The sequence below is a fragment of the Falco peregrinus genome, chromosome 3 (genome assembly GCF_023634155.1).
Source record: "Falco peregrinus isolate bFalPer1 chromosome 3, bFalPer1.pri, whole genome shotgun sequence".
Classification (NCBI taxonomy): domain Eukaryota; kingdom Metazoa; phylum Chordata; class Aves; order Falconiformes; family Falconidae; genus Falco; species Falco peregrinus.
In genome coordinates, this window is record NC_073723.1 from 28,641,027 (window position 1) to 28,654,309 (window position 13,283).

The following is a 13,283-nucleotide window of genomic DNA, read 5'->3' on the forward strand; positions in this document are numbered from 1 at the left end:
ATTTGGCTTAAACCCCCTTAAGCAAGTGAATAAAATTAATCAGCTGTCTTTTAACTCTGATTCATTTTTCCTTTAATTCAATTTACAAAAATGTGCAGGCAGAGTCTGAGCCTCTGGGTATATTAACATTAATAAAACACAATTAAGCAAATGTTATTATGTTGCCAGCAACAAAAGGAATGCCCCTGAGTATACAGCTTCCCCTTGCCGTAATAAATATGCAGACACAAGAACTGTGTCTGCAACCCATTGCTTAAGCTGTCTTAAAAAAACCAAAATACCCACTTTGGTTAATACAGAGAAACTAGCAGGAACAGGCTGAAAGTTAACACACCAAGATGTAGTTGTCTGAAGAGGAGAAGTGAGAGGGACAGGTAGGAAAGATTTGCCTTTTGTAGTCAAATTTAAAGGTTTGGACTTGATTGATTAGTGTGAGTCGCAGAGCAATTGACTGAGACCTTTGAGGATGATCACATTTTTTCATTGCTTCTAGAGCCAGCCACAGTCAAAACTCCACTCCCAGCAAGAAGAACAGAGGAATAAAAACTAATAAGGTAAGAAATCAGTCACTTTAATAACCAAAAAGGAAAACTGCTGAAAAGTGAAAATTCTAGTAGAATTTTTTGGGGGTGAAAACTGACTACTTAATGTGACAAAAAAATATAAAAAATAATATATATGTATGTGTATCCTGCATGTTTCAGAAGAACCCCTGATAAATCAGGATATATATAAAAAAGTTAACTTCTCATGTGATAATGCAGACTTTACAGCTGCAGAGTAGCTATGCACATGCTGTGTATGAGCTAGGAGGACTCTAATTTACCAAACTCTGCAGTGAAGTCTACTCATAATTATACCAATAGAAAAACTTCACATAGTGATACCCCTTTTCAAAGCACTGGATTAAGTGTTGTCAGGTAATTGTTAAAAATATCAACAAAATGCAAACATCTGGTCAAAAGCAAAGTTGGTCCTTTGGCATTTCATTCTGAATTTGGAAGTATATATTTCAAAAGATGGGATTTCACAGCTTGTGTTGTGTAGGGAATGTTTTCCCAGTGTTTTGACCCCAGGTACTGAGGTTATCTATTATTTATTCCTTTCTTGGACTCTTTTCCTCATTGCTTGTATCTCTGCCAAGTTAGGATAAATGTTTGTGCTAATCCACTGGATGACTCTGAGTCCTTTTATTGTTTCATCAAAAAAAGCACAATTCATTGTTCCTGAGAAAGGACTAGGGACTTTGTTTTGCAAGGATGCAATCCCTAAAGGCTTTCAATTGTGATTCTTTAATGAGTTATTCCTTTGGGGAAAGCAAAATTAGTTTGAAAGAGAGATGGTGGATTTTCCCTTATGATCAAGGTGGGATAAGCTGTAAGGCTCTTGGGTGCTCCTGCCCATAGCCGTCACTGCCAAGGGCAGCCAAGGGCCATCATGGTCTCCTGGTGCTTTGTGTTGGGCTGAGGTGGGAGGGTCATGTCCTATCTGGAGCCCAGGGCTCCACCTGCAAAGAAGCGATGCTCTGTTACCCAGAGGATAAGCTGGCCAGAGTGCATGTAAAGCCAGCCGCAATGCTGTTGGTTTGGGCACATTTTGTTGCCTGACCAGGTGGGGCTGCAGGGCTGGAGGCGAGAGCCCGCCCAGGGGCTTATTGCCTCCAGCCTCACGTTTGCCCTTTGCTGGGGTGAAATGGGGTCTTGGCACAAGGGGAGGGTCAACTTCGCGTGTGCACCTCTGTCTAGTTCCAAGTTTTCTGTAGCAAGGCCAGTGGTGGTCACTGCTCAGTGACATGAACAGCATCATCCACAAGAGCCAGGTGAAGCCAGAAAAGGATAGGAAAAGAAAGAGAAAGGTCACCTGGGTCCTGCAGTGCCTGGGGAAGGGATGGCCGCAGACCTAGAGCTATCACTGCTGACTTGGACTGAGAGCATGTGTTTACTCAATATGCAAGGCAAAAGGGAGTGTAAGGAGTGGGAGAAATAATCCAGAAGAGATAGGAAGCAATTCAGTAACAATGTATGAGCTATATAAGGAAAGCCTGAGAAAAGCTGGAGTTGTTTACTCAACAGAAGACTGACACATGGTAGCCATTTTCAAGTACGTCAGAAATTGCTAAAAAAATGTTTATTGTTCTTTATGGCTGCTCCGTTACAACAAGCAGGATTGGAGCAAGGGAGGTTTAGGTTAGAGAATTCCCAATGTTTTCTAATTGTTGGGAGAGCCAGGCAACTGAGCGGAGTGCCAAGGGAGATTGTCTACTGTTTGGACTTAGAGGTTTTGTGAAACAAGTAAAGTCTTATTGATCTGGAATGGTTTAGATATAAATTATTCTGACTTGATGCTTAGGGATGGACTAATGACTCCTTGAGCCTGTTCCAGCCCTATTTGCTGAGATTTCTACGCTGTATAAACTCCAGTGTAGGTCTGACCTAGCTGGAATGTTTTTGCCATTAAACAAAACAAAAGGCTTACAGATGGAATAGCAAATTACGTACTGCAAATTAAAGTTTTAAGTAATTATGCATGGCCTTTTCACATTGTATTTATACTTTATGAATGTTATTTTAGCTCACTGCGTATAAATAACAAGTTGAGAATTGCTGCCCTTAATTGAAACCATCTCTACTTTTCTATGAGAGAGATTACCATTTTTAACAGACTCTTTGTGATCCAGTGGGGGTTATTGGAGGATTTTTTTGCATTGTTGCTAGGCAGCTTGCTCCATGCCAGCAGACAGACACTGCTGGGTATGTCACGGCTAATTAAAAAAAATCTCTATATTTTTGAGTACACGGCAGCCCAAGTTTTTAAAGCTTGCTGCTCGGGATAAGGACAATTTAACTGGTATGCGGACCAATGAGACAAAATAATAGCAGTTGTGCAGTGTTCTAAAATAATTTGTTGTTTACAGACTCCTGGATCCACTGGGTGAATGAAGCAGCAAATATCTAAATACTATTTATTTGTGAGAAAAGAACACTGAGCTGAACTATTCTGGCATCGGTTTTGTTCAGGCAATTTCAAATAATCAAGTATCACATTCAAATACAAGAATAATAAATATAAGAATGCTTACCATGGAAGAACGTGGAATTTTTAAAGGAGCCTAAATTGTTTAATTTCTACAATGTTTTTTGCGGTTAAAAAGCTGTTCCAAGTTATTACCAGCTCTACCACGGCCTTTTTTTTTAGAAGGTTAGCCAACAGACTAGGTAAAAAGGCCTCTGCAGAATAAGCTGAGGAATTTTTGTAGCCAGACAGATTACTGCTAGGTGCTAAGCAGGAGCAAAGGCAGCATCTCTGCCTGGATGGTCCCTGGGCAGGTGCAGTGTGATATGCTGCTGCTTACCTGCAGCTGCTGCATTGCACATCACTGGAAACCATCCTGTGCAGTGAGACAAGGCTGCCTGGTTCAATAGATTTAAAGCATTTGGTAGCTTTTCTTCAGGTGACTTACACAGGGTATCAGCAGGTGCAATTAGCAAATATGAAAGAAGAGTCTTTGTATGATTTAAACGTGCAGAGGATCAGTTACGATTGGTTCGACCTCCGTTCACCCTCAAGAGAGCATCAGAAATGTATCATTTCTGCACAGAGGAGTACAGGCCAAAGGATTAATCTTCATTTAGTCTCTTAGGAAGTTACTATTTAAAAAAATTATTGAATGGCAGGCAGAGGTACAGGGATTATAGAAGCTGAGGACACCTGATACAGATATGGAGATTTATTGGAGGGAATAGATTTAACAGGTACTTGGGTTTTCTTTTTCTTTAGAGGGATTGCTTTTAATCTGGATCTAGTTCAGGGAAATGAACAGACTGAAAGAAGCTTTAAACTGCTTCTGCAGCTAGGCAAGAATTACACCTGTAGGGATCATTGTGGAAACTTGAACTTTTTCAGATGCCTTTTACATAAGGTAGGCAAATAGTCTTAGAGGGAAGCTTTGAACTGACAATGGAAGCTGCCACCTTCTTCTCTTCTTTAAAACCTTGTTTTACCTGTTTGTTTTTCTTTGCCCTATCCCTTCCTTCCCAACTATACTGTATTTCTTTTACTTGTTCATGTAAAACAGTTTTGAAGGAGACACTGGGGCTTATCATAATCATATGGCAGTTGGTCTTTGTGCCTGGCACTTCTTCCAGGGGTGCAGGTCTGGACTGGTGACCTTTCTTTCCTTGACAAAGGTAGATTTTTTTACCGTTGTGTCTGCTACTGGCCTCTGAGAAAGAGAGGTTCTGTTCAGTCTCTATTAAAAGAGGAAATCTGTGTTGAAGCAGAGATGTTGTTGGTTTCTTTGGAATCCCTGATGCCTTTTATAAATAGGATTCATGTGGACTGTGTCTGTAGAGAAGTGGTATGTTCAGTCCCAAACCTGGACTGGCCACGACTGACACGAGGATGACCTGAGCAGTGGCAGACACAAGGAAGCTGGATGTGGTGAAGTTCACGGTGAAGGTATGATGGCTACCTGAGAAATAGGAACAGCCATAACCGGTGGAGCAAAGGATTCACTTATCTTTTAGGGGGGGGGGGGGGGGGGGGGGGAGTAAAAAAAAAAATCTCTATCCTTCCTTGATCAATGGTGTTTTGGAGAAATGGTGTGTGTCAGGGCTCTCTCACCCCTGTACTGCTATAAATACAGCGTGGTACACGGCAGTGCGTGTGCAACCCAAGGTGAAGGTATTTACACTGGGAGCCCACTGAACATTTTAGAAGCCATTGCATTCCGTAGGAGCGTGATTATATTTGTAAGGCTTGAGAGATGCTCTGCAGGCACCTACAGGACTTAATATAAAAAGGCTGTGGTGGCTTATAGCTGCCTGGGAGCCCCTGCCTCTGTTTGCAAACTGGGGTAGCCCTGCAGGAGCTGGCAGTGCTGGGGATGGGAACTGTGAGATGGGGCCAAAGGAAAGCCTGGTCTCTGCTAGGAGGATGTTTGGGCTCTTCTGTGCCATAAAATACGTCACCAAATATCCGTGGTGGGGGAAGGAAGGGCAGATGGGGTAGAAAAGTATGATGGAAAAGATCTGTGCTGTTGAGGGTTCTGCGTGTCTGTTGAATTGTCAGGAATGCTGAGCATATACAGTTCCTGTTGCCACGAAGAGACTGTACTTACAGTCACTATTTTTAACACCCAAGGAAAAAACATTCTTACGATGGCATATTCCATTTTCTGTGTTCCTATAAACATACCTCATCTATCTCTACCAACATAGGTAATCTGCTTAGTGTTTATGTTATTTATTCCTTTGAATTCTGCTTAAAATGGCATCTATTGTTGCTTTCCAGTACTCGTCCTCTCCTTCTCAAATACTTTTTCTTTCTCCCCTTATTGTTCCCATGGAAAAAAGTAAAACAACCCCATTTTGTGCTGGGATTATTATCTGGATCCCTGCAAAACTCTTTTCTCAGCGATGAGGCTGAGACCTAGGAGCTGGAGGATGGTTTCTTGACATGCAGTCACTAAAGCACTGGGGATTTTTCATGCGGAAGGGTTTTTTTAAATAAACGTATAAATCCTGTTAGTATTAAAGTACTGTAGAAGATTCTCTCAAGTTCATTTTAGGACAGTCTCTGAAGATCTAAATCTCCTGGCAGAGATCTTTCACATCTACTTAGCAAGTCGGTCTGTAACATTTTGGCACTGCAGTGGCTCTCCTGTACACCATCTTTTCAATGCTGCATGGTGTGAACTTGCTCTCCAGAAGATGCTTCTGAAGGAGAGTTGGGTGGAATTGACTTTCTCCAGCGTCTGAGGGCGGACCCCAGAAATAACACTGACCTCAGCAGTGCTGTCCACCGGCCCCAGGCAGCTGCAGGCAGCACTGGCACAGCCCTGGCAGTGCTCTCGGCATGCGGAGGAGGAGGAGAAAGGTTAGACACCCCATCACTGTCAGCCAAAATGGGATTTTGCCTATTTCTGTGAGTGAAATAGATCCAGCACTGCAACCCTGCTACTGAAGGGGTGCTTGTTGTCCTTAAAGTCTCAGTAAGAGACAGAAAGTAACCTGATTACGTTAGGACACAATTAAATTACAGGAGGAATGCTGTCCAAAGTCAAAGATTGGCTATTCTCAGTACATTTATTTAACATTAAGGTCTGTTATAACTTTCACTGTGGAGTGAAGGATGGGTTCAATTAACTCCCTGATTTCTTGTATTGAAAGAGATTAGATTTTCCTAAACGCTATGGGAAAAAAGGCTATCATTTTATACATCTCCAGAACAGTAAACTATTCATATCAATTTCATTTTCATCAAAACAGAGGTTTGCCCAAACTGGAGATCAACTCACATTTTATGCACTTGCCTGTGTTTACTGGGATGCACTGGGCTGTGTTATATACCCAATGAGAGCAGTACTTCTCCAGCTCTTACCGTGTGTTGTGGCACCAACCTGTTTGCTGGCAGCCATGGAAGTGCACAGGTTATAAACTCAGATCTGCCCGCGTGCAACGGCACGCGTGTGTGTGCACCTTGAAGGGTCATTCCACAAGGGGGTGGTCTGGACTGCTCCTCTGAATGATGCCCCCAGGGAATATCCTCAGGTTTGATTTTTGGTGGCTTGTGAAGCAAAAGCATGATGAATACGTGTCCACCAGCCACTGCAACTGAGCTTTCAAAAACTGTTCCATAATACTTCTTTGCAGTGGTATGTTCAGGATCAAACATCAGAACTCAATTTTCTATAATTACACAGGTTTATGGAGCTGTCATCAACATGTCAAGACAGCTAAGAAATTAATTTGGCTTTTATTTCTAAAATAAGTCTTTTAAGGAGAATGTTGCCTTTCAAATATTTAAAAAGAAACAGAACATGGCCAGGGTAGAATGGGCTGGCAGTTCTTTTAATGGCTTGATTTATGTTTAATTAACTACTGATAAGAATGAAAATGCTCTGTCCAGATTTTGTGACTTACATACATTTCTCTGCATTGGCTATACCTTTGCAAATATACAGTTGGCATATATTAATTACAGCTTTGTGGTATTATAACTGGTGAAACAGAAGCCTGTGCATTTTGTGGATTAAAACATAACTGAAAAATTTTAATGGCTGCTGTTCCGTCATAAAATGGGAGCCAATGTCCTCTTAAATATCTACCTGTATCTGCACTTGGTGATAGAACCAGCAGAAGGGTGAATGCTAGAAATAATAAATAATTCTCCACAGAACTGCCAGTTTTATTTATTTTTTAAAAATGCTTTTGACACATCATTGAACTCTTGATGAGGGTCTTTTTTCCTGATTTTCTTAGGTTTTTGAATTTTGCAGAGGATCATATAATTTAGGAGAACAGTTTGCTCCGCATTGAAACAGTTTAACATGCAGAACTAGGGCAAACAGAAAAATATCAGCTCTCCAGTGTAGTGAGGGTCATAATCTGAATCTGATACATGGCACCCTTCCCTATTATCAGTGCTCCTTGGTTGGTGGTATCTCTCTCTAATTATACTGCAGCCTTTTCCCTCTTCTTTTTCATTTAAAATGGCCATTGCAGTATTTACAGAACAATGAGATGCCATATACTTGAAATGCATCCTAGGAAGGACACCTCTGTGAAAAGATGCAGCAGCTGGAGTTCCTCAGCTGGGGGTAGTCCACTGGTTGGGCCAAGTGGTGGGATTTGCATTCACGTTAGAAAGCCTTCAGGTCGTTAAGGATAGTGATGTGAGGAGAAAGGGAAAAAAAAGAAACAGGAGAAAAAGAGAAAGGTACTGTTACACCAACAAGTTCCTCCGTTTGGTGAAAGCATTTGGATTAGGAAGTTCAATAGGGTTACAGGTATGTGTTGGATGTCCTGCCCTTGGCTGGGACAGAGTTAATTTTCTTCCTAGTAGCTGGTGCAGTGCTGTGTTTTGGATTTAGTATGAGAACAATGTTGATAACACCCTGGTGTTTCAGTTGTTGCTGAGTAGTGCTTGCTCTGCATCAAGGACTTTTCCGTTCCCCATGCTCTGCCAGTGAGCGGGTGCACCAGAAGCCAGGAGGGAGCAGAGCCAGGACAGCTGACCCAAACTAGCCACAGGGATGTTCCATACCACAGAACATCATTCTCAGTGTATAATCTGGCGGGAGTTGACTGGAAGCTGCTGGTGGCTGCTGGGGGGCCAGCTGGGCATCGGTCAGGGGGTGGTAAGCAACTGTATTTGGCATCACTTGGGGTTTTTTTTCCCCATTGGATTTTATTCCTCTCTTTTCCTCTCTTCTTTTCATTATTATTATTATTGTTGCTGTTATTATAATTATTACTTTTGTTATTATTATTATATTTTATTTTATTTAAATTATTAAATTTTCTTATCTCAGCTCACAAGTTTTGCCTTTTTTCCGATTCTCCTCCCCATCCCACTAGGGTATCTGCGGGGAGTGAGGAAGCAGCTGTGTGGTACTTAGTTGCCAGCTGGGGTTAAACCTCAACGGTGGAAAAGTGACAGGGATCTTTTCTGTCCTCCCTTCTCTCCCCACTTCCAAACTGCTTCTTGCTGTTCTGTGCTTCTGCCTACTTCTGGAATGGAGGATGCAATGCAAGATGGTTTTGGAGATGCTGGGACTACCTCCCTCCGTCAACCCTCACTCAAAGGCTGCAGGACCATGGCAGCAGTGTACCTCATCCACTGTCCTCTTGAGACCTTCAAACCTACTGGTCCTTCCTGCCCAGCAGCTCTGCTTTGCCCTGGTGCACTTCTGGGGAGGACAGAGCAGAAGGTCCTCTCTGGGTCTTCTTCCCCACTGCCCCCACAAATGAGTCTGTGCTCATTGGGGCAGAATAAAAAAATGTGGGAAGAGAGGGGGTGCTGCAGACGGGTGGGAATTGGGCTGAAGGCACTGACACTGCAGGAGCAGCAGTGCCTCTCAGTTTTGGTGCAGTCTGGTACCACATGCCCAGACTCTCAGTTTTGCCATGGTTCCTCTCATACACTCTGCCATTAGTTCCCACACCGAGGGGTGTGAAGGAGTATGGGCACAGGTTAGGTTTTGCAGGCACATACACAGATGAGTTTTCAGAAATGCAAGTGTGTAATACTGCAGCAGAAAAATCGTAGCTGTGCTAGCAGTGAAGTAATCAAAGAAATGCTTCCAATTATTTATCTTGCTGCTTTTTGTCACTACATCTTACACCACACTCCATGGAGGTGCCTGACTTAGAGCCAGACCTTTAAGGTGCTGCCAGGGATAACTGTTCTCATGAAAGGAAGAGATCTGTAGAGAGATGCTTTAGCAGAAGAGGAGCTGAGCTGTAGAGCAATGATGTGAAGGGGAGGGCAGAGGGCAAGTGGATGGAAGAGAGGAGCTGATATAAGCAGGGATAGAGAAATACTTCTAGTGCTGTAGAGATGATGTCGTGTGTTTGTTGCTGCAAACAGCAGTGACACTAACACGCTGCTTCAATACCCAAAGACAGTGCAGCTATGAACCACAGACTTTGAGTTCACTAATATTGTAGTCAAGGGGTCCAACAGAATTTCTGCAAGCAAAGCTCCTTAAGCGGAAGTAATTAAAGTGAGGAAACAAGAGAGCTTAAAGTAACATGTCAGTACAAGGAGATATATTAAGAAAGTGCTTCATTAAAGGAGTGCTTTTTATGATGTAAATAATGTATTTTGCAAGTGAAAATGTATGTTTGCAAGTGTACCAGCAGAGGTTAGTAACAACATCAGTGCATTTTCCCATTTCTTTACCTTGGTTAGAAGAGTGACTTCAAGAAGTTATTTGTGGGTCAGTGGAAGCACACACTTTGCATTTGTGTGGGAGCTCCTATGCAGTCATATTTCCATCATGTCCTTGTGTGCCTGTGTTTTCATGCCCTGGGCCGTCGAGAATGACCTGTGAGCATTGCCTGCCACCCAGGGCCCCCAGCTCCTGCCACTGCGCTCCTGCGTGACCTTCTGCAGGTTGTCTAGGGTTGGCTTTTCAAAATTACCCCTGAATTCCAGCTGTTGGATGTCAGATGACATGATATGGTTTTCAGAAATGCAGATCCTCTGTGCCTATGATTCATAGTGTCAAGAACAGCCATGAAATCTGGAGCTACCATTGAACAAAAATCCAGTTGAAGCCAGTGGTTGTGGGTGGGTTTCACAGCCTTGGAGGTTAATGTAATTTTTTTAAGATTGATTCCCAGAATTACAGCCATTTAATTAAAAAAAAAACACAACCAAACACCCCAAACCCCCAAACCCATCAGAAGTAATCTTAACTTTTTTCTGCATTTCAGATGCCTCCCCAGCATAACAACCTTCTTTGGGTTTCTATTGGGGTTTTATTTGTCAATGTTTGTTCACTGCTTTCCAATACTTAGGAAAGTGCCTTGTAAACAATGAGAGCGCACTTCAAGTAGAGCTATTTGCCCTTCAAGTATCCCAAAACATTCCGCCAAACAATACATAGGAAATAATTTAATTACCAAGCTAAACCAGTTGCTGTACCTTACAGGAAGATTATTTGTCTCTTGCTACATACCTCATGGATCTTGTTATTGGGTAGCATTAAATGGAAATTGGTACCGAGGTCCCAAATTGTCTTTAATCAGGACATTATATCCCAGTATCCTGGGCTATGTCTGCTCTGAGTAATGAGATGCTCCTGGGTTAAACTTCCTTGTGCAGTTTCAGTGGAATATCACTTTCCTTATGTCTAACCCTGATTTATCACTGAGTGTCAGGGATGCTGCAGTCCCTTGATGTTCGTTGGCAGGATGAATGCGGTGGGAGGAAAACAAATTTCTTATCTAATAAGGCCTAATGTAGTATATGATTTTTTGAAAAGCTAGCAGATTACAGCATGTTAATTTAGAAAAACATGCATGATCCTTAGCTTCCTGTAAGAAAAGGGCAATAGGAAATGTGCTAAGATGACAGGTACTCTTTCAACAAGTAAATAAACTGATTGAAATAGGTCACTTATGCAAGGAAGGAATTAGACTTTGGAAGCACTTTTCCTCTAATTGTGAGTTATGTAATGATAAGTAACGAGTGCATCTTTTAAAAAAATATATGGGGCTAAGAGTTGCTCCAAGCTTGCATATTTTCATAAAAATACACACACCGGTGATGTGATTTCTCCCTCCATGCTATTTTTTCTGGAAGGATGTTTGCATTTACAGCCTTTCCAATGATTTTTTCTTTCTTTTGCATATTATTAATCTGCTAGTGATTGGATTAAATGTGAGAGAAGCAAACTGCTGCTTCTAGGTATAGAAGCATGGCTAGAGGTATCTCTAATAATTGTTTTACATACAGTTACCATGGAGACTTGTCTATAGGTCTTAATTTGGCACGACTGGTGTAGGAATTTTAGATTTTATAGAGGCTTGCCTGGGCGGAGGCAGGGCTGAGGGTTTGGCTGGGGTCAAGGCAGATGGAGAGCTGAGCCTATGGACTCAGGTCAGAGAAGGACCTGGAGAGGCAGTGGCATGGCTCAGGCAGGGACCAAGGTTGAGAGCCTGAGCTGAAAAGCATCTCCCAGGTGAGGGGTGGAGGCCCCGAGAGGGCTCATTGCAGCCCCTTCTCATGCATCTCCTTCCCCACGGCTGATCCCAGGTTACAGCTGCACCACACACCAGAGCTGCCTGTGGGCACAGGCAGCCAGACCCTGTTTCGGGGAGTGGACACAGCTGCAGAGTCCTGCTGTGTCTCTGGTTTTGCTTATGCAAGAACTGAAACCCACACAGGGTGTTAGCAGACACTCTTGCACCTGTAGGTTTTACCCTCTTACACTCCACTGGAGCACAAGCCTCTGTCCCTCTGCCCTCTGGGAAAAGAAATGTCTATTGCCATAGGCAAACTTGAAAAGCAAAACTAAAAACCCGAGCTTTGGGGAAAGTCAACTGGTGGAAGGATGGGATCAGGGATAGGTCTGGAGGTAGCTGGATTTTATAGGAGAGAAAAATCTGGGCTGAGAGGGAGAAGGAAAGGAAAAACCATGGGCAGGAAAGTGGAAATAAACTGTTTGCCAAGGAAGAAAGCAGTGACTCTGTGGAGGATTTGCCTGAAGCTCCCAGACCCCCAGACCACTGAGGTGGTGAGGGGTGGTGCTCAGCAGGAGGAGATCCAGGGGGCTCTCCTCCCTCTGTAGAGGACTGAAGGCAGTGGGTTGGTTAGCATTGATAACATGCAGCTGTGGCCTTGCCTCAAAGGCAGTGGGTTGATTGACATGGATGATGTGCAGCTGTAGCTCGTTCCACTAAGTAAATAGCACTGAGGGTGGGGGTTGGATGGTGGAGGAGTGGTGTGGTCTTGTCTCTGGAGGAAGGAGAAATAGCATAGGTAGTAGAATCTGACTGATGGTAAAAGTCTTGTTGCAGCCTACTAGTTTGTTTGTGCTGCAGCAACTGGTGTTTTATGTGAAGCTAACTGGGTTGGACTTGGCTACAATGTCCCTCCTCACCTGTGTTTTCTTCAAACTGAAGCAGTGAGTGACTTGCGGCTGGATGCAAGAGTTGTGTGACAGCCTGATCCCACAGGCTCTGGAGAAGAATCATAAATTTGCTAGGTGTGCTGGGCTGCCTGTTGGGTGGTTGTGCTGCCTGGAGGTATTGCTGCTACCTCTGGGGTTGTTTGCTGCAGCTGGGCTGAGAGGATCAACCTTTGCAAAAGGGTAAGAAAGAAATAAATAATCTGTCTTGAGGCAACATGAAGGGCCTCCCTGAAACAAAAGAAAGAGGTGCAAGGTGTCTGGGGACCTGAGCATTTTAGTCAGTAATGGATTTATGGTTTTGGAGCTGCTGCCTTCCACTTCACCCCAATGAAAACCAAAATGCTGCAATCTGGAAAATGTAATTCCTTTCCAATGTAGAGAGAATTATTTTTTCTTTTTATTACTTTTCAGCAGAAGAAAAACCTGAAAGAGATCACTTTGGACTGATATGAACTACATCGCTCAATCTAAATTAAAGTATTTGTTTCCATTTTAAATAACTTATTCCCTTTCCATAATTTAGAAGTAAAATTTTAAGCAGAAATTACCATTTTGAATCAAGTCAAGTCGGCTTTGTAATTAATAAAATTGGTCATTAGATTCTAGAAATGCTGAAATGAAATGTTCTGACACTCAGCCTTTTGGGGTGAGTGATGCTTCTGTTTTTTTCTCTCCTACCCTTAATTCCCTTTATAGTTGTTTTTATTGAAGTCTTTCTATACGCTCTAACTGGACTGTAACACATTGGTCTCTTGAGTGCCCAAATAGCGGAGTATTACTGATACTGTATGACAAAGGTATTTTTGTTTCTCATTTGTTGCTGGAGTTCCTAAAACTGGGCAAATTTGGTTCTTGCTTA

The 13,283-nt window shown here is 42.8% G+C and overlaps 1 long non-coding RNA gene across 2 annotated transcripts in view; it reads left to right on the top strand.

The window, feature by feature from the left end:
• The first annotated feature begins 237 nt into the window (after positions 1 to 237).
• The window catches only part of LOC129784158 (uncharacterized), a 54,705-nt gene continuing 41,659 nt past the window's right edge, over positions 238 to 13,283 (top strand). For both annotated transcript variants that reach the window (XR_008746591.1, XR_008746592.1), the window contains exons 1-2: positions 238 to 374; positions 494 to 554. This is a non-coding gene — a long non-coding RNA (uncharacterized LOC129784158). The remainder of the gene's footprint in view (positions 375 to 493; positions 555 to 13,283) is intronic.